Source organism: Taeniopygia guttata, chromosome 4 (assembly GCF_048771995.1).
Source record: "Taeniopygia guttata chromosome 4, bTaeGut7.mat, whole genome shotgun sequence".
Taxonomy (NCBI): Eukaryota; Metazoa; Chordata; class Aves; order Passeriformes; family Estrildidae; genus Taeniopygia; species Taeniopygia guttata.
Window position 1 is genome coordinate 61,787,831 of NC_133028.1, and position 26,939 is coordinate 61,814,769.

General features: G+C 37.9%; 1 protein-coding gene across 15 annotated transcripts in view; it reads left to right on the forward strand.

Moving 5' to 3' along the window:
- INPP4B (inositol polyphosphate-4-phosphatase type II B) overlaps positions 1-26,939 on the forward strand; it is a 293,940-nt gene that overhangs the window by 36,008 nt on the left and 230,993 nt on the right. The window contains exon 1 of one of the 15 annotated variants that reach the window (XM_072928736.1): positions 11,264-11,411. The exons of the other annotated variants lie outside the window; for them this stretch is intronic. The gene's annotated coding sequence lies outside the window, so the exon portion shown is untranslated. Of the gene's footprint in view, positions 1-11,263; positions 11,412-26,939 lie in introns of those variants that run through there. 15 annotated transcript variants of the gene reach the window in all.

A 26,939-nucleotide genomic window follows, 5' to 3' on the forward strand; every position in this document is an offset into this window, starting at 1 on the left:
AAGAATAACTGTAAGTAGATGAAGATGCTCTTTAGGATACATTTATAATGTGTTTATAAAAATGACTGGAACTGATTGGCTCACAAACCAATAAGGAGGTTGGTTGCTGTTGGATTTCTAGAACATTGTTCTCTAAAACAAGAGGAGTACCAATGAGCTGTGTGCAAGAGAGCTGTCTAAGAGGGAACCAGCCAAACCAGAACAGCACACAGTTGGGGATCACAGAAAATGTTTATTTTGCCAAACTTTGATGTTTTTCTTGAAAAATGGGCCTATTGCAGGGACTGTGTTCTTCGTTTTTAAAAATACAGTCTGTGGCTTTAAAACAAAATGAAGAATTAATTCCATTCAGCATATGCAAACTGTTTGGAACTCGCAGTGCATACATTCCTAAGTTCCTTTTGCAAGGATCTCTTGTGGCTGGGTTTTGTGTGTCGTGCGGCCCAACCATCATCTTTGAATGGATTTGGTCTTTGGTACTAAATATGCTCATAGTGTAAGACTACAGTGTTTAATAAATATCCTATTTGTGTTTGTAAGGGCTGTATGAGTCATCCTTCCACAGCTGTAGTCTATCATTTTACAAAACATTGGCAGCCAGATGCACCTGCATGGTGGAGCCTCTGGTAGCTCATTTGGGCACAACACCATCCTTTTTCATGCTGGAAATTATAGGTCAGGTTTTGAGATGATTGTGAAGTTATGAGGTTATTTCAAGAAAGTATGAAGATGGGATAAAAAGTATAGCTGCTGATGCTCAAGGCAAAACAAGAAAGAAGGTGTATATGTGGGAAGGAATGGAAAAGTTGGAGCTGTACTTTCTATTGCTTAGATACTTGTTGGGTCTACTTGCACAAATTCTCTTCCTTGCTTCCCAGGTTATTTGATAGTGGAAAGGGAACTAAAGAGCTTTTAGCTCTGTGCCAGTTCTGTAGACCCTCCCTAGGAAAATAAAATTACTTGGAGATATGTCTTCAGAACATCATATTTTTGCCTTGGCTATTTTTCACATGTACGAAGTAATAGTTAAGTTTGGTTTGCTTTCACTGACGTAGAGCTATTAGAATTGGCTGTGGTATGGCTATTGGAAATTACAGGACATAGCAGTGACCATTGCTTGAAGGATAAATTAAAAAAGAAAATGAATGTAAAGGTGAAAGTAGGAATGTAAGGGCCCACAGAAAGATACAGGGCAGAAGATGTAGCTTCTCCTTCAGCTCAGCAGTTGAGAGGAACTGGATCAGGAATTGTTGAGGTATAATTCTCCACCAGAAAAAAGATGTCAATGTTGCTCTCTGAAGAATAAAGGCTCCTGATTTAGAGACTGAAACTTGCTTCTGAAGGCCATGTACTGAGGATTAGGCAGCTTTTTTTTTTTTTTCTTAGACTGGATAGGAGTATTAAAATCCATCTGACAGGCTTCACTTGCTTGATTGTATAAGGGTCATACCAAGAATGCTTTTTTTGAGAAAGTCCTTTACATAAGCATTGAATAGAATAACATAGAATATTGCAGGGATTAAACAGAAGATCTCTAGAACTACTTTTCTGGCCTTATTTTCTCATCTTTGCACAGTATGAAATGGTGCTGTGTTAACTGCAATTTGGACAAAAATATTTGTTTCCAAATATCCAGTGTTCAAGATTCCTATGGAACTTAATGTTGAAATAATTTCCAATAAACAGAGGAGAGGTTTTGAGAAAGAAGCAAAGATGTCCTATATGTGCCAAGTATAATTTTTTCATAAAATTCAGCATATGTATTTCCAAGAAATAAAAGCTGTTGCGTTGTTTTTGTGGTTTTTTTTTGGTTTTTTTTTTTTTTTTTTTTCAGGGGGCAGGGGGAGAGAGAGAAACATACAACTCATTTCCTGAAACCACAGGTGAAAATGTTACAAAAGAACTGAAAACTTTTAGAACTGTGGATTTTTATAGTTAACGGTTGCTATTTTGTTAGAGCTATTGTTCCTCTGAAGGAAATAAAAATAAAAGGCAACCTACCCTCTTCTCCTTGCCTCTTAAATGCATCTTGGAGCTTTCTAGTTATTTATATATTTATAGCCAAAATAGATTTTTATTTGTATTAATTAACTGTGGAAATGCTGCATAAAAATTACAGCTTCTGCATGATATTCTAGGACTACTGAAAAGAAACTATATTTTTCTTTCTCAAAAATGTGAGTGGTTACCTAAGTGACTCGGGGTTTCTTTTCCTATTACTTACACTGCTCACATATTATGAAAAGAAAGTAGTGTAGTTTGGAGTCCCTCCAATAGAATGGAAACCACAATAAACAATGGCATCTTTTTGAGTTTTTTGTTTTAACATTTCAGGTGACCTTCACATCTGCTGTGATTAAGTAGTACCATCATTGTCCCCATCCACCTCTTAATTATTTTCATCCTCTCCCCTGGCAGCCCCATGAGATTCAGTGCCAAAGAGCTGGTGTTGCTGTCCAGGTACCCATCAGGTTGTTTTGACCAGGAAAGAAACCTGAAGATTTGCAGAGTGTTTGGGGATAAAAAGTGAATAGGTATAAATGACTTGCACTGAAAACTACTCCTGTTTGCTGTGCATGCTTTGTGCAGTTGTTAGCTTGGTTTCACTAATCATATACACCACACGTTTTTGTTTTCTTTATTACTGGTGCTTGACTGGCACTAAATACCTTTCTAAATAATGCAACTTAAAACTAGTTTGCTCAAGTTTCCTTTGTCATATACCTGAGAATGGGTACAAAATCCTTAACATGATTTTTTTTTCCCATAAACAAAGACTGTTTTTTCTCTGCTAGTAATTAGTTACTGGTTGCCACGTACTAAAAATAAGGTATCCGGTTCCTCAGAATTTACCCCTCCCATCTCTAAATACTGTTTTTTTTATCAGTGCAGATTTTCCATTCCTCACTTTATACCTCCTTTGCAGATTTCTTCAGGCTTTTATGACCATATTTTAACTGTCTTTCAATTTCCAGTAAGCTTCAATAAATGTCTATTCCCTCAGTGGCTGTTAGAAAATAGATCATGTTTGGTGGTAAAATCGGTCCTAACACAATAATTTCCGCAACAGCAAATGTTTTATTTTTACTTGTCCCAGTAGATCTTCATTGTGATTGTATTTATTTTTATTCTGTTAGAAAAAAACCCAAACAAGCTCAAACCCAGCACAGACTCAGTTATAAAGGGCAGAGCAAGTTCTCTGCCACATCTTCAGAATATTTTATATGTGTCCTGGTAAAACCACAGCATGCATTTTCTAATGATAATTAGCCACAATTTCCTGTAAAGGGTGCAGCAACCTTACTGGGCAGGAGGTTTTAGGAAGCATTCATTTTTGTCTGCCTTGAGGTTCCTCACCACGTTTACTTACCCTGTGTAGTCATTGTAGGCACCATATCAAGCCCTGCCTGGTATCTAACGCTTTGAGGATGTTTTTGAATTTTCTGTTACTTATGGTTATGTTGAGTGCTGTTACTGCTAATACTGTTAAAAACATTATATTTACTGGAGACATACCAAACATTTCTGCAGCCCAGTATTGTGGGCTATCTGTGCCATAGTCAGCAGTAGATTCTAGGAAAGTGTTTAAGGAGTTATGCATGATGTTCCTATTACCAAGTAAATCCTTCTGGCACCCAGCAATCATATTGTGACCCATTGAGAAGAAGGGTCCTTTCTATCAGGGCATGTTGGTCACTGTGTGTCCTGTTCACAGATAGCCTTGTCAATGTTAGTCTGACTAATCTTTGGACTTGCTTATTTTTCAGTGTAAAAGGTAATGACTTTCCCAATCCTATAGAAAAATATCTTTTATCTGAAAAAGCTGCAGTGGGAATGTGATTCCTTCCTTCTGCTGCCCACAGGCTTCTGGGGAATGGAATTTGGTCTTAGTAGCATTGTGTACTTGTACTCTAAAGCTGCATACTTGGATCTGGTAATTTTAAGTTTTCAGTTGGTGGATGTGCATCAATTAATGTTACATTATTTTCTGTGTTGTCCTTGCACTAGTAGGTCTGAAAAGATGCAGGAACTTCAATTCCTTTTCTAAGAAACCCCCCCTGGTTATTACTGAACACAGTTACTCAAAGTCCCAGTGCCTGTAAGTGTAAACCTCCCACTTGTAGGGAAAAGGGTACTCTTCTTTTTCAGATGTTGCCTATTGAAACATCTTAATTGAAATTGTCAAGAGAAAAAGAGAATGTTTCTATCCCTCAGCTAAAATCTTAACTTTTAAAAATCATGATTCATTATTGTATTTATTTATTGAAACAAGACATCCTTCTGCTCAATATAATGATTTTCGTGGTCACTAGCTTAGGAAAATACAAGAGTTCCTCAGAGGCAGCTGTAGAATAACATGACTTTAAGGTACAGCTGTGCTTCCAGCTCCCTAGTAATTCCAGGCTGGCTCCTGTCTGGAGGTACAGGATTTCATGTGCCCCCTCAAAAATGTGGAAGAATATATCTTGTTTAAAAAGAGTTCTTCCTCTTTTAAGAAGCAATCTCTAAAGAGATCACATTTTTCTGTGAGATTTGTATCTGTCTGTGTTTATAAAACGTTTATGCATCTATATGTATCTACTCATACGCATATAAGTGTGTTTTTAAAAAGAAAAATAATGCAATATTTAAAATAATGTTCATGGAAGAATAACTTTTCAAAGTTTTTTGACTCACTCGCTGACTGTGAAGTTGTGAAACATTCCCCATTTTCAAAAGTTTGTTTACATGCCTGCATGTGTCTACAAACAAAAAGATGTTATTCCCACTGGTTAAGCACTTTTTAAAAGCATAGCAAAATACTAATAGCAAAGTGGCAGTAAATATTTAGGCCTCATTTTAGTCCTTTATTTTTATTTTCTGAGCATTGTAAATTCAGATTAGCATGTTCTAATATAAGTGTAGTAGTGAGTGTTTTTCTGTTTTAACATGGATTAGTTTTAACCTCCTTAAATGAAGGGTGCAAAAGGTGTTCCATGCTAAAATGCCTGTTTCTGCTTCCATGTGAGGAAGAGGGAGAAAAAGCTGAGAAAACAGTGCCAAGTATGAGTGTGTGCTTTAGCACCGATTCTCCCAGCGGCAGAGTAGAAGAAACCTTCCGGGAAGTTATTTGGCATGGCAGCCACTGAGTTAAGCTGTCTTGTTTTGGTTGATAATGATTTTCTTTTCTGACCTTTATAACTAATTCACCTTTTTGAGAAGCATTTAGTGTGTGAAGCAAAAAGGTTGGTTTTATTAATCTCTTAGCTCTTTGCATGCAGAACTGAGGGCAAGATGGTGCTGGCTGAAAGGAAATCTGATTTTTCTAATGAAAAATAAGGTAGTTCATTTTTCTACTGCTTTTCTGGGTGTGCTAGTCTAACGTGAGAACTTGAGTAATCCATTTTAATGATAGGTATATTGGCATTGTGCTTTTGGGGACAAGAAATATAAATCACTATTATTAGAAGAGTAGAAATGAAAAAAAAATCCATTGTTTGCTGTCTGTAATTCTGGCTCTTCTTCATGGTATCAACATCCTTTTGCTGAATCATAAATGGTCTATACCCAGGCTCTGCTCATAACATATACATGTCTTAATCTAGAATTACTCCACCAAATCCACTGGAATAATGAAAACGAAATCTCACAGCTAAATGAGGCATTGTGGCAGTATTCAAGATGCAATTTCAGACTCTGACTACAGTATTTTCATTTGATTTTGTAACTAAATCTGTTATAAAGAATGTTATTTTCTCTTCCTTTTTTGTAAAGGGCAATTATATGCCTAATATGAAGGGCTTGTTCAAATAGGCTTTGACCCTGACATGTGGTGGGAAGCTTTGCACTAGCTTCTGAGTTCCCTCATCTGTCTTTGGCTTTATTAGGGGTTGAGACCACTCATCTTCTTGAATGAACAAGAACTAAGTGTGGAACTGCCCTTTTTCTTACCCTGTCTGATACTATGGACATGCTTCTGTAGCCTGAAAATAGCACTGGACTGGAAAGAATTGCATAATGTGCAGCTTGAGATGCTGCTCACCTGATAACAGTAAGTACTTTATAATTAGCTTCCAGGATATTTTAGTACTGTATGGACCAGAAGTTGTATGGAAATGATTGCAATGCTGGGCAGACTGTGTATTTTGTTGGAAAGATTTTTCAATGTGATATAGTGGCTTATCTTAATATAGTGATGAATGTGCACATATGGTACATTTTTAAAGCAGTGTTTGCTTTCAAAGCACTGTTCCAGGAGCCTGTGAGATTTCTGTATGTTTGCAAACAAAAGGAAGACAGTAGGATCTAAGGGGTTCTCTGGCTTGAATTTCATCCAGCTGCATTCCCCTGGGTGGTAAATGGTCTGATAAGTTTAACGTAGGTAAAGCAAGCTCACGGCCATGGCTTTGTCACACCTTCATGCATTATCATTTTGCTGTGTGACTTTCAGAAATTTTTAGTGAAGAGCTTTAAATTTGAAACTACTCTCTTCTACTCCACGTTCCTCCAAACACCCTAGTTTCATAGAAGCCTTAGTATTTTTGAAACAGTTTAAGGAAATGTTTTGATCAACTTTGCAACAGTGAAGGAAGGAGTGGGTGTGTTTTGTGGAAATCAACTGCTAGGTCCACTTAGGCTTTTGAAATTCAAAACTGCATTTTGAGAAACTTGGAGAGTGAGACACAAATTAATGGCTTGTTGCTGAAATGATTTAGGATTTCAGGAAATAAATGGGAACTCCCCTTGAAATGCTGTAGTTTGATGAAACCAGTTAAATAGGTGGGTGATTTTCACTCTACATCCAGGTTAGTGCTAGAAATCTGTGTCTTATTATCATTTGTTTAAACAAGTTTTCGAAATTTGCAGAATTTAAGGAAGGAACCAGGAGATTTGACAAACTTTAGCTTATTTAGCTTAAAGATTAGTGACATGATCAAAAGGTGATTTTATCAGGTACTTTCTTTAATTAGGGAGATCACAATAAGAGAGCAACTTGGAAATGGAAGCCAGACAAATGAATCTGATCACAGACTCAAGTGTGGTTAGATATAGCAGGTGCTTAGTTTTAAAATCACAAGGTACCAGACTTAGTACAGAGACCAGTGAGTGATTAAAGGGCAATGTCTTGCAATGGATCAAACTAAATGATGTAGCACTTCCTAGTCAGCTTATATCCCAGGAATTTGTAAAACAGTCACTTTCAGAGGCTTCATCTGTTGGGTACTATAAAGGATAACGTCTTTGACAAAGACACATCTCTCGTGAATCTCATAACCATGTTTCAAAAGATGTAATTTATAGGCATGCTAAGTAAAATCAAACAATTTGTGTTCTGTGAGGACAAAAGGGAGTATACCCTATATGTTTTTTCTTATATAATCCTAGAAATGAATAGGTTTCCCATCTAAAGCAGATTGTTGACATATGAAATCATAGCTTAAATTTTGAGAGCTAGTTTGCCAGTATAAAACAAAAAAATAGTCTTATGATGAAATGCATTAAGCATCTTAATAAGCATGATTGCTGGTTTTCTGCTCTTTGCTTGAATTAGCAAAGGTTTCAGTAGGCTGCTAATGCAGTGTGTGAAATCTATGTCCCGAACAGCACTAATGAAGACGTGTTCCTATTTTGTTGTTAGGATCTGACTTGGCTTATGGCTTGACATGGAAAAAATGTAACTTTGATGTTTTGGAAGATCATCTGAATGCTGAACAATTAACTCTGGAAGTCACTGCCATGAAGCAAAGACTGATTTGTTAGTATTTGTTAACTGCTCTCAGGGGCATGTGCATGTCTGTATATACAAATATTTATTGCTTAGTGGCAGACACTCATTTTAGTTCAGATGTTCATAAATTATGCTACTTGTATAAGAAGAATCTTCCCTATGAATTTGCAAAGAATGCCTCTCAGCCTATCTGTGCTGTAAATCTTAAGTTGTGTAGGAATAAATTTTAAGTGTAGGGAGAAAATATGGTTCATTCTTCTACTTTTTCATGTTTAGATGCAGGATAATAAACCATTAGGCATCTTAAGAACATTTATTTTCTTTGGTCTAGCCGTGTAGTTAATAATTTTGAACTGAGACACAGCCCAGCACTTGCTGGTGTCAGTGAAACTTTTTTCCTTTGTAGACTTTGGTGTGGTTTTTCGTGGTATGGGTAGGTAGGTGGTTCTTTTGTTGTTCCCCCCCCTGTTTTTTCCCTACCATATTGCATTGGTTATATCTAGCCAAGTCATAGCAGTGATGTATTAGGAAGATGTATTTAGGAAATGTATTAGGAATGTATTTTGCTATTTGTTATAGCAGGATATATTTAGGAAAGGGAGGTGTGAGAAATAGCTTTGCAAGCACTGAAGTCAGAAGAGAGGATCTGCACCAGGTGAAGGAGATTGTGTAGGGGCATGCAGATATACTCTGAATGGTGTGAAGCCCATGGCCAGTCCATGTTGGAGCTGGTTCTTTTGAAAGGAGCTGTAGCCCATGGAGAGGATCCACACTGGAGCAGATCTTTGATATCTTCACCCTATAGGAGGGGCTCTATGCTGGAGCAGGGGAAAAGCATGAGAAGGGAGGAGTGGCAGAGAGGAACTCTTACAGACTGACTATAACTCCATTCACTATCTTCCTTGTGCCACTTAAGAGGTGTGGACAAGGAGGTTAAGTAGTGGACAATGAAGGAGTGTGAAGCTGTACACTGAGGAGAAGGGGATTGCAGAAAGCTGTTTCAGTTCTTGTCTTTGTTTCTTATTGTCTGTCTCTATTTTAACTGGCATAAACTTAAATTCATTATCTCTGGGTTGAACCTGTTTTGCCTGTGATGGTTATTGGCAAGTAACATCCCCGTCTTCATCTTAACCCATTGGCATTTAAATTTTATTTTCTCACCCAGTCCTGCTAAGAGGAGGCCTGACCAACCACAGATACGATCCCCTGTAGGAAGCATATTTTGCCAATACTTCTGTGTGTGAAGTCCTCAAACCTTGAGCTTGTCTGTGTGGGCTTTGTGTCCAATTCCCAGGAAGGGCAGATGTGCATTTGCATCCTATGAACACACTCAGTGTAAGTTGCTTTTGAAGGCAGAGTTGGGAAAGGAGCTCCATAAAGCTGTGGTCAGCAGTGTGACTGGGCTGACAGGGTTTCCAGAGAAAAATTTGGCATTGTGCTAATCTTGAACCAGTTCTTACGGATCTCAGTCCAAAATATTTCTTATGGAATTTGGCAACTTTGTGACTCACCTAAAGTATCTGGCAAGTTGGTTATATACTTAGTTTCTACTCAAGTTGAGCCTGGGAGGTACTTTGTTCCAGAACGTGAGTGGGATACTGGGAGAATGATTACTCAGCATCAGTTGTGAATGTATAAGTATTAGGAATTTATGTACCTTTCTTTATTAGCATAGGAGGGGACTTCTGATTAGAAATTTTGGATCTCTTTGAGGATTGCAGTATTGTGTACTAATTTTTAGTACACAATCTGCTTTAACAGCAGATCACAATTTGTAGCAACAGTTTTCTTGAGGAAAACACCCTGACATAAGCCAACAAAAAGCAAGAGAACAGAGCATATTTTTGTCATGCTGTTTCATTTCCTTTTTTTTCTGTTCATAGGTTCTTCAGAAAAAAATTGTTTTTCTTTTCAATAAAGGAATAAACATACAGCTTTGGACTTTTTCAGTTTCTTAATGCTTATGCCAATTCAGGGCTGGATTTCATCCTAAACCATTATTTGCCATATATGTGTGAATTTGGATTAATTGCTAGTAAAGAAAGAAGGTACCTAATCCACATATAGTTCATTTCCCTATATCCTAAAATTCCCAAATAGTGGTGTTGACACTTAAGCAGATTTATAAATTACTTTGCAATCTAGCCACAAAGAAGATACACTAAGAAATACAATTATGTTTTTGCATCTCAGTTATAGTTCCAGAGGGCCCATTATATTCTATTGAGTAAACATGTTGACATTGCTGCTTATTTTTGAATATGTATTTAGAAATTTATTTTGAAATGGGTTATTGATCAATGGTCTGTAGTGAATTCTCTAGGAGAATCATTAGTGTCCATTGTGTAAATCTTGCATAGCTTGTGGTTTAATGCTCCTGTGGGGGTAACCATTCTAGTCTGTCAGGTCAGTTTGTCCATGCAACAGCTCAATAAACTCATTCTGCTTTTGTGTAGATAAAGTTGCCTTTTAAGGTTCTTTTGATATATTGATTTTTAAAAATTATCATGTAGGAAAAAATTTAATTTACAGATGACAGTATTGAAAATTAAAATCTGCTATGAGTGCTGAAAGTCTCTTGCATTAGAAGTCATATTTCACAAAATTATAAACATGTCCTTTTTTTCCCCCCTGTAATCTAAACAATGGTGTGATAGCAAACTTGTATGGCACATTCATACTGTAGTAAATCCATATGCTTGTTTCATTACCTGCCCTAAACCTAAAGGGATTTATATTGGCCAGAGCCAATCCATGGACTTAACTATGTGGATGTAAATTAGAGTGCTATATTAGGTCTAATTCCAGAGAGAATTGTGTAAAAGGTGGAGAATATTTTGAGACTCCTGTTGTAATGAATTAAATTTTGTTAAACCAAGTGCATTGTTTGGCTTCAGATTTTGTAGATGAGTTTAAAGAGTAAATCTGAATGGTTATGCTGTCAATAAAAGCAAGCTTTCCTTAATGTATGTGGAAGTTTAACAAAATAATGTTACAGGATTTATTGCAAGTGTAATGTGTTATTAGCAGTTGGCATAAACAGCCTGAAAGTAAGATTTCAGATTGACTCATAAGTCAATAATCAGAGAATGACATGGAAGGTAGAAATAATAGAATAATGACATACTCCTGAATTTTGGATGTGAATTTCATTGTAATGCATTTGTGAAAATAGTATTTGGGTTTTCATGGCATGCTTGTGAGTTCTGCCATAGAAATATGTGAATGTATCATAGAATCTTATCTGCATCAGGCAGGCATACACAATGTATTTTCACCATTTCATAGCTGTAGAGTTTTAGTATTTTTCTCTCCAGTTTGATATTTAAAAAATATTCTTACAGAATGAGATTGCTTTATATGTATTGAAAGTGCAGAGTCTTTTCTGATCTGTTAGAATATAAAGTTTCTGTGTGTGTGTGTGGTTTAGCATCCTGTAAGTCAGTGATCTCTCCAGGGCATCTTGAAATACAAGTGTCTCTTCTGGCTAAGGATGTACTTATTGTAAACCATTTTTCAGCAGTCATTTTAATTTTCTAGAGCATGCTCTGTGTCAGTTTGATGACTGAGCAGCTGAGTAAGTGCTGCTGCACAGTATAGCATAGCTTTGGGATTGAATGTCATTGCTCAGTGTGGTTTTTCTCTGGCTATAAACTACATGTATGATATTAGTTATGAACACATTCTGCAAGCTGAGGAGCAGGTAAGTGAATCTATGTCCATTAAGTTTCAGTGAAGTATGTTGTTGCTGTGTTGGTAAGATTTTGATTTGCAGTAGGAAGTGTGCTAAATGGAGAAGAAAGTGGAAAAATTACAAAACTGTGGTACAGGTGGTTCTGAAAGCCTTATCCACCCCTTCATGGTTCAGAAGTCCCAGTGTGTTTGAGTGTTTGCGGCTCCAGTGTTGTCTATGCATCTGCTTCCACTTAACTGGGATGTGAGTTGTCCTATGGCTGTTGGAATATTAGTTATATAACCATATACATGTGCATATAAATTTATAGCTATCCAGAAATATGTAAATATCAGTCAGTGTTTAGTGAAGAACTCAAATGAATTTGGTTGTGTTGAAAGAAGGTGTTGCCATGAAGGCTCTGAATCTGCCTTAGTGGTATTTTCCTGTTACTGTAGTCATGCATTCAGGTCAATGAGAGACCTCATATGTTTAAAGTCCCATACTTACCTTTGGTCTTTTTTTTAAAGAACCAGTTTTGCTCTCCCTTATGTTATGCTGTGAAGGCATTTTTAAATGTGTAGTGTTTTTGATTTGCTAATTTGAGACTTTTTGGTTAATGCACTAATTAGTGTGGTGAGTTTAGTGCTGGTGAAATGCTAGTGCTCTCATTAGACTATACTTATTCATTTGCTGCTGTGAGATAGGGTAAAGAGGAAGGCAAAATGTTGTGGTGCACATCCAACCATTGGTGAACTCTGACCTGGCCAGCAGCAGAACAGCTGGAGATGGGCCAGCAACAACACCCTGAGGGATCTGTGGGGTGCATGGGGAAACCTCTCTGGTCCTGGGAGCTTGACGATGGGGTGATCATGTGGCACAGCAACAAAGAAGGGACAGGCACACCTGAACTGCCAAAACTGAAGATGTTTGTTAAATAAAAGGGCACAAATGAGGGTGCAAAACAAAGTATAAAGAGGCTGCTCCAGAAGTCCCCGAAGTGGGGCCAACATATATATATATATATATATATATATATATATATATATATATATATATATAAAAGGCATTTTCTGGCCAATGATGGGCTGTTACACCATCCAGATCTGTATGGCCACTCCCAACTGGTCCCAGAGTACTTTGCTTCTCACCATAGGCTGCCTGGATGTCATTGGTTGTGGCTTCTTACCTCTTCAGACTTGATGTTGGTTATCCTTTGTGTGGATGAATGGCCAGCTCTTGGCCCATCCCCTCCAAGACAAGCCCCCATAACAAAGCAAGCTCAAAACTTGAAAAGGGCATAAAGAAAACTTTATTAATAGAAATTAAAAGAATAATAAGAATTAGAATAAAATTTTTAGAATATGTCTCTTTTACCTCATAACTTTTTTTTTTATTATTAACAATGTCTAGAAATAATTTAGCTAGTTTATTACTTTTATGGTAGTCTTTTTGTAGTTTACTTAGGGAGTGGAGTCTCTCTTGTCAGTTTAGGGAGACTTCTCCATAAGAAAACTGTTTCTTCGTGGCTTTTAACTTTTACAAATAGCAGCTGCCTAGAAATCTTGCAATTGTGAAGTTTCTCTTATATTTAACAGCTTTTATAGCTGTGTTTATGGGCTATGTTAACTTATGGAGTATTATTTTACAGATGAGCTATTTAAGAGTAAAGGGTTTTTAAATTTATCTCTGAGACCATCTTTATCTCTAGAAACAGAGGTTTTCTTCTCTCCTTGGGGCAAGGGTCTTTATCACTCTTGTCTGTCTGTTCAAACTTCTTATGGTATCACAGCTACTTTAATATCTGTTTGCTTTAGCATAGATACTTTTGTTCATATTTATAATTTGAATGCTTCATCTTTCATAAAATTACAAGGAAAAAGGACTGATGTATTAATTATATATTTTATGTATATAAATATAAAATATTTATACATTTTTTATATCTTTACAAGAGGATTTTAGCTTAGAATTGAGGCATCTCTTTAAATCTTTCTTATTTGGGACTTTTTCTTCACTGACTTTAGTGTTTTTTATGTCATTCTTCTACATGTTCTCACTCTGTCCTTTTCTCTGGTCCCCTCCCCCTGCCCAGCAGCCAATGGGGCTTGGTCCTGCAGCAGAACCTATGTGGCCTGGGCCGGCTGAGATGAAGGTTCAGGCTGGCCTTGTTACTTGTTCTGAGGCCAGAAGAAAAAAGAAAATTCCTGAAATTTTTCATTCTTAACATACGTGTTCATAGAAGGGTGTTTGGCTTTCTAGTAGTTTAACAAAGTATCAATATTTAAAATGACCTGCTGATTAGTTTCATTAGACACAGAGGAAGCTTGACAGGTCCTCTTAAAAAAAATGCTGTAAACTGTAACCTTAGAACTCTGCTGAGCATGATGTACATAATGCCAATGCAAAGCCCTGTGTTAGCAAAAGTCCACATCTACTTGGGATAGCAAGGGCACACTGGGATTTTGTTCCCAGGGGTCTGTGCAGGATCAAGAAGGATTGTGTGCTGACTGTTGCTGCAATCTGCTTTCCAACAGTACTTGAAAATGCAATTTATAACCATTGAGGAATGAGAATAATCAATTGCTTCTATCTTTACTATGAACTTAAAGACTTTACATCTCTCATTTCCCTTCTTAACAGGATCTAGGTAAGACCTACTACCCTTTTGCCATCTGATTCCCTCAATTTTCTCGCTGCTTCTCCTTCCCCCCTCCTGATATGACTGATGTTCTGCACACAGTAAAGCCCTCTCTTTTCTTCCACTGCTGTTGGAGTCCGACCTTTTTTGTAATGTGTTCTCACTTAAATAATTTATTCTATCTCCTCTGCGCCTGTTTTCATCTCTTGCTTAACTTGTTCCATGCCTTCCTTTCCGTTAGTTTTTTTCATGGTGTAAGCAGGCTTTATCCTTTTTCTTTTGTGTCTACTTGTCCTTGACCTGCCTGCTTCCTCAGCTGTGCCCACTACTTGGTTTGATATCTGAAGTATTGCTTTGTTTACAGTGTCCTCCTTTGCATTTCCATCCCAGAATCGTCCCTGGTCCTGTTGCTATTCCTTGCACTCTACAGAACAGTCTTTTATGAATCACTGAATAAACTCTTCTAAATAAGAGCTAAGAAGCATTTCTTGTTCGTGTGACTGACTAGGGGAGAAACGAGCCACAGTCACAGGGTGAGCTGGTGTTAGAAGCAACAGACGTTCTCAACTTCTTCCATTGATTTTAGTATTTTGAGGGATTAATGCTGTGCTGCACCTAGAGTCAAAGCATTTATGAGAAAAATGTAACTTTAAACTGAATATTCTTCAGTACTAAGTTGCATCTAGACTTACCTCAATACCTGTTTGTCCAAATTGTGCTTTCATCTTGCGTTTCAGAGACTTCTTCCTGTGCATTTAGCCGTGAATTCAATTTCGGTGAGCATCAAACAGCTGCTTAATCTTTTATGTCAAATTCTTTCTCCCGTTGCTTTTGATGGCTGAAGAAAACGTCATTTCTCTTCCTGCTGCTCATATAATTTTTAGCATTGCTTTCAACAGGGTTGTGTTTCTAAGTATTTGTGTTCTGGCTATCTTTGTGTTTTACAGATTCTTTTTAAGATAGACAACTTTTTCCTGTTCTGTATCACCTAGAAGTCTGGACTGAGATAATGTAATTTTGCATTTTCATTTACTGAAATATGCTTCTTCTATTCTTGGTAAAGAAGGTTATATCCATTAGACCTCTCGCAAAACTGATTTTCCTCTGTTGTACCTTTTTTTTGACCATCACTCTTTCCTTTGAATCAGCTTGTTGTAGCCTTCCTTTTGAAAAGTTTTTGTTTTTACTGTGAAGATTTTTTTCCCAGTCTCCATTACCCTTCTTGTTCTTTCCTGAAGCTTTCTTTAAAATTTTGATTCTGAGCTGTGTCCAGCATACAACAAATATGTTCATAGATCTGACAAACCAGCAGGGAAGTACCAAAACAAAACACTTAAGAGAAAATGTAATCTCATTATCATACCCAAAGTTCTGCCTTTACAAATAATCTTTGCTATAATGCCTGCCAGAAATTCACAATGGCAATATTTTAAAATCTAATATTCATTGGCTTTTTTGTAGTCTGATGCCAGCTTGCATGTCTGTGGTGTGTAAACTATCCAGCTTTCTTGTTTATCATCTGTGTTCTGTATCTGTCAGTGGTTAATATCATAGGGTCCTGTGATCCCTGACCTACATTTGTAAACTGCTGGGTGATAAATATAAACTTATAATGTTAGCAAATCCCTGAAATTGTAAGTGTTAGCTAATAGAATTAGCTTAGTTTAAATTTTGAATAATCCCTGAAGCAATTGCTGTATTGTAATTGTGTGATAGATAGAATTGTATGTGTTACAGTTACATAATTGATGGTAATCAAGTATTAGTCTCATTTGCACTAGATAACTGTGTAGATAACTGTATTTAACAAAACATTATTGAATATCTCCATGTTCTGTCTCAGTTCAGTGGCTCTTACTGGATTTGGTGCTGCTCTGTGGTGTTTCTCAGAGTCTGAGGACTGTCAGAAGTTTTTGTTGAACAGCTTCTCACATGATTGCAGAGAGTCCTGGGAATGAGTATGTATTCACTATTTGAGATAAATTTACAAGATCAGAACTTGATTAGTTTTCCCTACTATGCTGTTTTGGGAGACTTGGGTGGCAGTTCTTGAAATGCAAGCTATGGTTTTTAGAGAGGACTCTAATAGCTATCTGGTTTGGGTTAGAGAAAATCTAATAGATATATTGGAGACAAGAAAGGCTATGAAATGCTGTGCACAAGTCCTGTAGTGGAGCAGTCTATGACTGAGTAGATGGCAAGTGAAACACTTGGTATTTATCTTATTAAATATTAGCTTTTAACACATGAAAGAAACCTAGGGATGGAGGAAGGCTAATAATACCAGTGTGCTTACATTCTGAATTAAGAGATGGTCGCTGCTGCAGTCCATGAACCTGCACTGAAGAGAATAATGGAAGCAGTGTGGTTTGTGTTTTGAAGTTGGTATTGACTGTAGCTGGAGGAGCTTCTCAGCCTCTGAAACTTTTTTGCTTCACAATTCATGCTAGTGAAGGACCTCTTAAGAAAACAAAACCATATCAAACGAAGCACAGAACTATCTCTTTTGCTTATGTTAATCTAAAGTGAGATATTACTCTGAGAGAATATGATGTCAAAGAGTTAGAGATTGTTCTTGGCAGTAGTATACCTACATTTCTTTATTGCTGAGTGATTAGTAATCAAACAAAGAAGCCCCCACACTTTATTAAGAAAATAAACCACCTCAAAAAACTTCTGGCTTGCATCAGATTTCTTCTGGTAAGGCAGTGTAAACTAGTTTGTGAGGATGCTGTTGCTAAACTCTTCCTTCACTGAAAGTGATCTGTACCTGGTATGAAGTATTATTCATGTTTCACTATTCTCTTGAATGGATAGTGTAGTCTGGCTGCAAGTCTGTACATGCTGGGCTTTTCTATTGCACCAGTTTGTCTCACTTTAGACTGGTTTAAGTTGCTTTAAATTTTGTTTGTAAGGGAAGCTGTCAGTAGATGGCAGCAGCAATCTCCTCACATAATAGTTTTAGGTTACCAGCCAAATGACCATCTTACATTAATGTTAACTAATGCTAAGGAAAAACACTCTACTGAAGTAATTCAGTGCGGGCAAAGCTCACATTTTTTCTTGGTCTAAAGCAGGATTTGAAGCCAGGGACTGCTGATTAGCCTCGGTTTAGGCTTTCATGAGCCGGCTGATGAGCGAGGAAGGGAAGCCAAAGGAGTCCATGTACAGCTAGAGACATCTGGCAGTTGCACAGTGATTGATGGCAGCCAGCCCTAGGAAATCGTGGGTGGAGCCTAATGGACCATTAAAGATCTTCGGGCTAGGCTGCTTTCCCCACTATATACTCATTAGTGCAGGTTTTATCTAGCACAAGGTGGGGATAGGCTGTGCATATACATACACGTGCATTTCAGGGTGCTGCTCTTGAAGTTGCATTAGTGATCCTGACTAGCTCTAGTGCTTGCACTGCAGTGGCTTCCAGGTGTGAGAGCAGGCTGATGTCAAGGGGCAGGGCGTCCAGCCTGCCATGCCCTCTGCTTCTTCAGGAAGTGAAGCATAACGGGTTGTTTTGTTCTGTCCATATCTTTTACTGACAGGGGTTGACACAGGATGTGTTTTATGGCTGCTGGAAGGTGCCTCAGGGAGGGGCTGTTTTACTTCTCTCACGGATGCCATGGTGTGGGTGCTGAAGGGGTGAAGGGTATCCTCTTCGAGTCGTCTTGGCACCAGCACAGGGATATCATGAAACAGAGGAGATCAGCAGTAAAGAGCAGGCATGCTTCAGGCATCTGATTGTGCCAAGGAGAAAAACGCCAGGTTTTTAACCCATCTCTCACTCTGAGATGAGATTTTCATTTTTCCCCAAAGAAGTTGAATACCTCTGATTTATAAGAAAGGCTGTAGTGCTATCCTACCCTCACATTTGGGCAAAATGGTGCACCCTCATTCAGTATCTCCACTGAGCACTATTTACTATTCCCATTCTTTTTCTGACCAGCCTTGAGAGCTGAACTGGATTCTCCACAGTGCCACCAGAACTTAATTGCTGAGTGATGAGAGCTGTTTTAAGTCCAGTGTTATAAAAGTAGTTGTGCTTTGACAAATGTGTACAGTTTGCACTCATCAGCACTGAATTTCATTTAATATTTGAACTTGATGGGGATACTGAGAGCCTTTAGCTCTGCCTTCAGTTATCATTTGCTATACACATTGTTGTACCTGGGCATCTATTAATAGAAGATGTTTACCTTTTATGCCTTTGCAGTGCAGTTTTCCTAAGCAGTTGGCCAAAGACCTTGTAAACATTTTTTAAAAGGAAGTTAATTAATGCTACACCGGTGCTTCTGATATTTGTGACATGTGACTTCTACAAAACCTGTTAACTCTTTACCTTCCTATTATTTTTTAAATACATTTCTCTTATTTAACTCTGTATTATAATTTCCGCTCATTAGTCCACCACAGTGGAGTTCCTCATTAGAAAGGTTTGAAATCTGCTATTATGGGCCTGCTTGCAGAAGTTTAGTAATTAATACTAGCCACAGGCAAGCATTGGCCAGGATGTTAGCCAAACTAGCTTTTTAGGGTAAGTTAAATTTTTTTTTTGACACAGAATTTGTTATTTAGATTAATCAAAAACTGGCATACCTAGAGCATTTTTCTAGCTATCTGGCTAATAGAAGAAGTGAAAGATGGGGAAAACCATCTGTAGCTGAAATCATACGTGCTCTATTTTGCTTTGTAGCAAGAAGGAGACAATGGAAGATTTTATACATCAAAACAATTGCTTGGTTTGGGAGAGTTTGGGTTATGAGTTGGGTTATGTTTGGGAGAGTTGGGTTATGTGGTCTTGTTGGGTAATTTTGTTTTTTCTATTTTTTAGTTAGATTTTTAAATTTAGTATTAACATCTTAGCGGGGTTTTTTGGTAGTGTGTTTTCATTTTGTGGATTATGGTCACTGCTTTTGTGTGTGTGCTGGTTTGTTGTTGGTTTGGTTTTTTTTCTTAATCACATGCATCTGGCTTTTAGTTCTTAGAACTTTAGTTTTAGAACTTAAGTTCGTAGACTTTGGCTCCCCTCACTGTTTGAAATGTCAGTCTGTTATTGAATGTATCTATAGACTTTTGCCATTGACCTTTTCTTTAGAGCAATATTTATAAGACTAGAACAAAAGTGGAACACAAAAGCTCTTAAAACAAAAAAGGATATCTATGTACTGTTTCAGAAAGGTATAAAAGCCTTCCTAATATAAAACATTCTGAAGTATTCCCATGAGAGAAGATATGCCTAAGCATTAGCCCTGATATCTCCTTTTTTCTCACAGCCTTACACTTGAGTGCTAATGGATCAGCTCTTTAGAGAATTGCGGTTAATTCTATTTCTGTTAAGTGCATTGCAGATACCAGTGCAGCATGGCATATGAGTGACAAGCTCCTATGTCCTACCCACCACAGGTGGTTTGATTTCACTGGAGTAGAGATCATGGGATGCAGCCATACTGCTTTTTTCCAGGAGTTATTTGGATGATGTAAGTTTGTTGATGTGCTACACAGCTGAAGTAGAAAATAATAAAATAAATTAAAATTTAAATAGCCAGGAACATACCACATTTCAGAATTAGTTGGTGGAACTGCTTTTAGCTGAAACAGTCTTCGATTTTTATGGATATGTCCTAGATACATAGAAAGCTTAAATCAACATTAAACTGTAATGGGACATTTTGATGATTAATGTCAGTGTAGTCCAAGATAATAATGGGATTCAGTGAGGTCAACTTGTTTGGCATTTTAACAAATAGAGTGTATAATCAGTTTTTACTGAAGTTTTCTGTATTTGAGGAGGAGTTTCTGATCAATAGTCTGGTGACTAATCAGTGTTACTTGGTCTGGGTTTTATCAAAGCTTTGGTAGCTTCAGCTCTGCTGAATATGGTTTTAATACCATGTATGGCCATCTTGAGCAAAGCCAATTTATGAACTGATTAATTCTTTGGGATACATGCAGCAACAAGGAAAAGTAATTTTCTTTTTTAAGAAATGAAGTAGTTGAAGAGAGACCTTAAGATGGGAAGAAGCATTCAGGTGATACAGGTTTTTCTGGATGTGTCCTTCCTCTTTTTATATAGTATTGATACTACTTTTCTTCTATTTAGGAAGTTTTATATAGATTTTAAGGAGTTAGGACTGATGTTTGGAATGCTGGGTGCATGGCATCTACCTGAAGACAAATTATTGATTAGAATACGCTTAAATTCCACTGCATTTCTCTTTAATGAGCACAGCAGCTTTGGTCAGGTGTGTAGGAAGTACTTATGCGTTCCCTAAATTTTGTATTTGTTTCTACCCATCATTCTTTTCTGATCCATGGTGCCAACATTGACCCTGCAAATCCCCCTGAACACTTTAAAGACCTCTCTTTGAGTTTTAAAATGGTTTTAAGGTACTGGTGCTTGCTGTGTTTTGTCTTGGAATCTTTCTGTGGTCACCAGTGATCACAGTATGATTGTGTTGAAAAGGTGGGATCTTAAGCTTTTTCTGATGCTGGTTGGAACAAATTGTGCTTCACTTATTTCAGTTTCAGTTAACTTACACGTGGGGAAAATATCACATCTAGTCTCTAAGTTATAAAATTAATGTTTAGAAATAATTTTATGTTTGAGAACTGTGCTTGGAAACTAGGACACAAAGAGAATTCCTGTGGCATAAAAATAATTAACACTTAAACAGTCACTATTGAGACTTAGGTGTTTAGCCTATTTAAAAAGCTGTGAATTGAAAAAAATGGGAAAAAATGTTTTCATACATTACCCCTAAAATCTTTAAAGAATTTTTTTTTAAATGCTCAGTAATCTATATTGGAGAAAATGGCATGTGGGAAGTAGTAGGATAAGAGAAAAGGCCTCAAGTTGTGCCAGGGGAGGTTTAGATGGGATATTAGGGAAAATTTATTCACTTAGAGTGTTCCAGCATTGGAACAGGCTGCCCAGGGAAGTGATGGAGCCACCATCCCGGGAGGCATTTAGAAGATGTGTGAATGTGGTGCTTGGGGACAGGTTTTACTGGTGTGCTTAGTGGAGACTGTCGCCACATTCCAGTATGTGGTTGCAGAGAAGATGGAAACCCTTATTTTTACAAGGAGTCACATGGAAAAGAAGAAAACTAATGGGTACAAGTTACTCCTGGGGAGATTGCTGCTACACACAAGAGGAGAATTTTACACAAGGAGATCAATCAGTTGGAATAATCTCCCCAAGGAGGTAGTGGATTCTTCAAATCTGGATGCTTTTAAAATTCAGCTCGACAGTTTGCTGAACTGTCTAGTTTAGATGGTGCTTTTTCTGAGAAAGGTTGGAAGTAATGATCCTTGGGGTCCTTTGCAAACTGGAATTCTGTGGTTCTAAAAGAGGCACTGTGAGTTCAGAATTTCTGTTCCTTCCCTGTCATGGAAGACTCAGTGCTCTACCCTGTCTACTCTGACATGAGTTAAAATGTGTTTGTTGAAGACAGACACAAAAGCTTTGTATTTCACCTGAAAAACTTTGGCAGCTACCTGTATAATCAGAACAAGCAATTTGCTTGTTTGCTTTAGACTATTACATGCATTGATCTAGTGCTAAACTTCAGAAAGATTTCATATAATAACTCTAAAAGATGTGCAGATGGGCCGTTCTGTTCCACTGGTGTATTGTATTTTTCTCTGTATTGGTGGGTTTAGTCTGACTACTTTTTCATTACAAGGGGTCACATGCTGGCGTGAATCTGCTTTGAAGTAGATTCATATCTGAAATGTTCTGAATGTCTCTGTTGGGAACAACAGGTCTTTTTACTGTGTGAAGCAGTAGGTCATGTCCCCTTGTGCCTGCCCCTTCCTGCCCCTGATAAAATTGCAAACAAAAGGGTAGGATGAACTTTCATACCTTATTCATTATTCTGTCCTTTTTTATTCAGGGATACATTATTTTCAGTGTTCAACCAGCATGAACGAACCCTTAAAGTGACATGAGACCAGGATCAACAGTATCATGGACAGGAATTGAAATGAACAGGGCTAATGCTTTATTAATGTTCAGCTCTTTATTAAAAAAGATCAGCTGGGCAGGGGGCTCGACACGGAGCTCTCCCCCACTGTTGTGGCTTTTTCCAGGTAGCCAAAGGGTGAGGAGGCGTGCAGAGTCTGCTGCTGAAGTCCAGCAGCAGCTGTCCCCTCTCCTTTCCTCATGGTAACACCAGGAAAATCTACCTCTTCATTCCTGATTCCCACAGCCCACTCCAGTCTAGTCTTCCATAGGTGATGGTGATGGGTCAAACACTGATCAGGGGATGTGTTTCCCTCTTCCTCAGCCAGGGAAGCCCTCTCTATTGTGTTTAGCCCCCTCCATTCAGGGGTCTCTTTATCCCCCAAACACACTCCCATGGTTCCATGATTCCCCTGTTTGCATCTTAGTCCTAGATTGGCAGCTTGGGGGGGCGGGGAGGGCAGGTGATCACCAGGTAGTTTAGAGAAAACAAACAGAACAATTAACTAATTAACATTTCAATATCAGTACTCAGCAGTCATCTTAGTATTGCCAGGGGAACCAGGAAGGCTCTTTTGTTCATTACAGGAATGTGTTGTTTGTCTTTTAAATTTTATTTTATTCATGGAGAGTCTGATTTTTCAAACTCTGCTCCCCCATGTCCCAGTTTCATAGCTGACACAAATATTTTTTTTGTCTAAACTGTGAATTGCCTATGCTTTTAGCCTCTATGTCACTGTCTTCAAGTTTCAGAATTTAATTCAGACTTAGTTTGTAAGGGTGAGAAGGTGTGCGGAGTCTGTCCTTGGAGTCTCCGTGGCACGCTGGTAGCTGGAGGTGAAGAGGTGTGCAGTCTGTATCTGAAGTCCCAGCAGACCGTCCTCTCTCCTTTCCTCCTGGCACACTGGTAGCCACAGGGTGGGAGGATGTGCAGAGCCTGCTGCTGAAAACCAGCAGCAGCCATCCTTCACCTTCCCTCCTGGTAACACCAGGAAGTGTGTGTATGCTTTGCTCCTGCTTCCCACAGCCCAGTCCAGTCTGGTACTCTGCAGGTTATGGTGACAGGTCAAACACAGACTAGAGATGTGGTTCCCTTTTCCCCAACCTGCACACCCATCCAGTCCCCTTCACTGTGCCCAGCCTTCCATTTTAGGAGTGTTTTTCATTCCCAAAACCCCTTCCCATGATTCCACTGGATTATTTTGCATCCAGGTCCTAGTGTGGGTGGGGTTGTAGGTGATTCGCAGGAGCAATTAGCTAATTAACATTTCAATGTCAGTACTTAGCCCAAGCCAAAGGTCCCAGCCAGGCTGTGGTGGAAATAAGTTGGTGTCTTGGTTTGGAATGGGAGGAAATTCAGGGAAGTGATGCGAAGTTTTTTGTGTAACTGACAGTCTGTTAAGCCACTGAGAAGCTGGACACACCTCTGTGAACACACACGTGATAAAGACAAAAAATCCCAGGAACTGTCTCTTTCTCTTCCAGTCAGGAGTGAGATAGCAACCATCAGGCAGGGGGAAAGAAAAGGCCACCCCCGCTCCAATCTCCAGCACGCTGCTGCTGAGTTCTGGCCTGGCTGATTAGATCCCAGCCATCTCCCCCAGCTGCCATCTAGAGCACCCAGCTCCACCAAGGATCCAGTGTCCATTTGAAGAGCCCAGGTGCGATGTGAACCTTCAGTCCTCCCTCGGGTGAGAGAAAGGAACAAGATGCAGGCATGTAAAGGAACAGCATGAAACTATGGGGAAATGAAAGTGTTCAAACGGATATTGTGAAAAACGCCAATCACTTGGTTTTTAAAATTTTAAAAATTTAATAATAAAAAAATGTTTATAAAAATAGTAATATGTTACAACAGTAATACAATTAAAGTAATAAAAATTTAGTTAGGACAATTACAAGACAATAAAAAGCAAAGAATTATGGACGTCTGGATGCTCTTGGACACCAAGTCACGAAAAGCATGACTTATGAACAAAGGAATAGCCCTTAAAAGCAATAACCTGTTGCATATTCATATATCTCATACATGATGCATAAATTCCTTGCAAATTAAGAACTTTTCTGGTTTTTGTCAACTTCTTCCCCTTAATCCTGGTGGTTCCATAAAGACTGAGAGAAGGTGGAAGAATGTTTGTCTTTTCTGATAAGGAACCTGTTACTCCTTACGGGCCCTTTTGCTGTTATCTCTGTGCAAAGAATTTGTTGATTATCTCATCTCTTTCTTGAGCTAGTTAAAAAGTATCTTACATAGCACAGTTTCTATTTTAACATTGTGTTATAACCTAAAAATACATTTAACACATTACTTAAGAGACTTACTACAGCATAACTTTCTAATATTATACATATAATATTTGTTGTAATATTTGCGAAAAGCCGATCATAAAGTATGCATTTTTCACAGATATCAAGCAAAGGCCTCCATGCTAAGATAAGCAGATGTTGAAATAGCTGTGATCCCATGAGAAGTTTGAACAGAAAAAGAGAGAAGAGTAGTCCTGTGCTTCCTGGAGAAGAAGATTTCTGTTCCCAGGGATGAAGATGATTTTAGAGATAGATAATGAGAACTTTTGCCTTTGAACAGCTCATCTTTAAAACAACACCCCACTGACAAGCTGTGGGAAGGCTTGTAGAAATGGGAAGGACTTCACAGTGGCAGCCCTGAGTGGCTGTTATTCGTGGCAAAACTGAGAACCATGAGAGAACTGTTTTTTGTCTCTTGTGGAGAAGTCTCCATAAAATTAACAAGCGGGACTTCTCTCCCTCAGTGAACTGAAGAAAGACTATTTCAGAGGTGGTAAACTGACTGGAAATTTTAGGTTTGATTTCTTTACATTGTCAGTGGGAGAGAAAAGGTTGTGGAGGGAGAAGTGTTCTGAAGGGTTTGTTTTGATTATTACTTTTTTTCCCCCTCTAGTTACTTTTAATAAAATTTGCTTTATACCCTTTAAAAGTTTTGAGCCTGCTTTGCCTTTCTCCCAATCCTATCTCACAGCAGGAAGTTAAGTGTATTGGTGATTGGCCAGCACCAAACCTGCCACATTCTTTGGTGTGTTGGCTGGGAAAATCTCAAAATTGGGGAAATCTTAAATTGGTGAACCAAAACCACTACAGTTGGATAAATGTATGACCTACTAACGATTTTGTCCTCTTCCAAAAGTTGAAAGGAACTGGAAATATTCTTCCAAGGTGTCTCTTTAGCTGCCACATGAATTACAAGGAATCCAAACCTTTTTTGCACATGTGCAAGCTAATTTGAATGTTTTCAGTTCCATTCTACAGTATTTTAAATGTGCTTTTTTCTTGAATGAAGAAAATTCAAATTCTTCTATTTGTTTTTCGAAAGAGGATTTGAGTACATTATTTAATTTATATAAAGTAGGTAAATTAAGAGTGAGGAAGAACTACAATTATTTTGTTACTTGATTTCTTAGTTTCATACTCAGTTATTTTTAAATTATATGCTCTGTTCTCTACTTTCCTTTTTGAAGGTGATAATTTTTGAGTGTAAAGCTCAAAATTTAAAGTGTCTTTGTAAGGATCATTTCAATGCTCAGCTGTGTTCTTAAGCCAAGTATTTGTGGTTGCACATTTTAAAACATTGTTCCCTGCTCACTGTGTAGGGAAACATAACCTCAAAGCATCGCCTCGCTCCTGTGAAGAAAGCAGCAAGATTTGTATGTAAACATTACAGGCTAAAAACTTAACAGGTGTGCTTATGCATAAAAGAAATTCTGGTTAAGGACATGGGAACTGTGCTTCCATGATCTTCATCTCTCTCTGGTTATCATGAACAAGGATTTTCTGGGTGACCCTGCTCTAACAGATTTATTGCTTCATGTGCCTCTTCTGTCTCTCTGCTTTATGGAAATGATAACTAAAGACAAGGAAGTTTTGCACTGAATTCTGCATTCCACCACTTTAATGTTGCTACTTCTATGTCTGTCCTTGGCAGAAAGGAGTTTTCATCTCTGAAACAAAATGATAGTTGTTTTTTTTGCCCTGGTGCTAGACCTACCTAAATTGTGACTGCTGTCTTCTAGGGCAGTCCTGAAGATTTGCACTGAAACCTCACATCAAGGTCAGAATACTCTTTTACTGGAGCGATGGAATCTTGCTGATGTCAGCATAGGGTCTCTAAATTAGACCTTCTATACCTCTTACCGTTTGTATGGGAAAATTAAAATGTCACTGTCCACCTTCCAGATATATTAACACTTTCCTATTTAAAGTTAGGACCCTATCCTGTTAAAGTCAGAAGTGACTTCTAGAGTTGGGTAGCTAAAAGAAAAAAGGCCTGGTATTGAGTCTTGTATGTGATTTTTGTTTATTGCTTTAAGTTGTCCCCAAGGGGAATTTCTATATTTTTTATAGCAACCAGTGAAATATGGAACTGTGTGAAATATCTCCTCAACAAAGTATTGCTCTTAAACGTTGCTGGCTCCTTCTCTTTTCTTTCCAGTCTTGCAGGAGTTCCAAAGCTGTAAATACTTAAGCATTCTACTTGTACAGAATATATATTTCCTTATCCAAAGTGGATAGAAAACTGTTGAAGGAAGCCAGCTCTTGCCTATTAAGTAAAATTTCTGTGGCTTGTAAAATGGGAAAATGGAGTATTGAAACTGAAGCATTCATTTTGATGTATTGCTGGCTGATGTATTCTGTATTTCAGAATTATAACAGGTATACTTAAGTATGAATTGGAGAATAATGTCAAGGGAAAAAATGTTACTTTTTGGCAATGGTTTAAAATAAAACTTTAGGAATGTTCAATAAGGTGTTTCCATTTTTATTCATTCCCTTGCATTAATATATCCTTAGTGTTTTTTGTAGTAAATTACCTTTTCCATTTCATATTAAAAAGACAAATTACAGGCAAAGCTTTTTCTTACTTTCTTCTTCCACTCCGAAATCTTCAAGTTCAGTAAGTAATAAAACATTTAAAAATGGGGGAAGG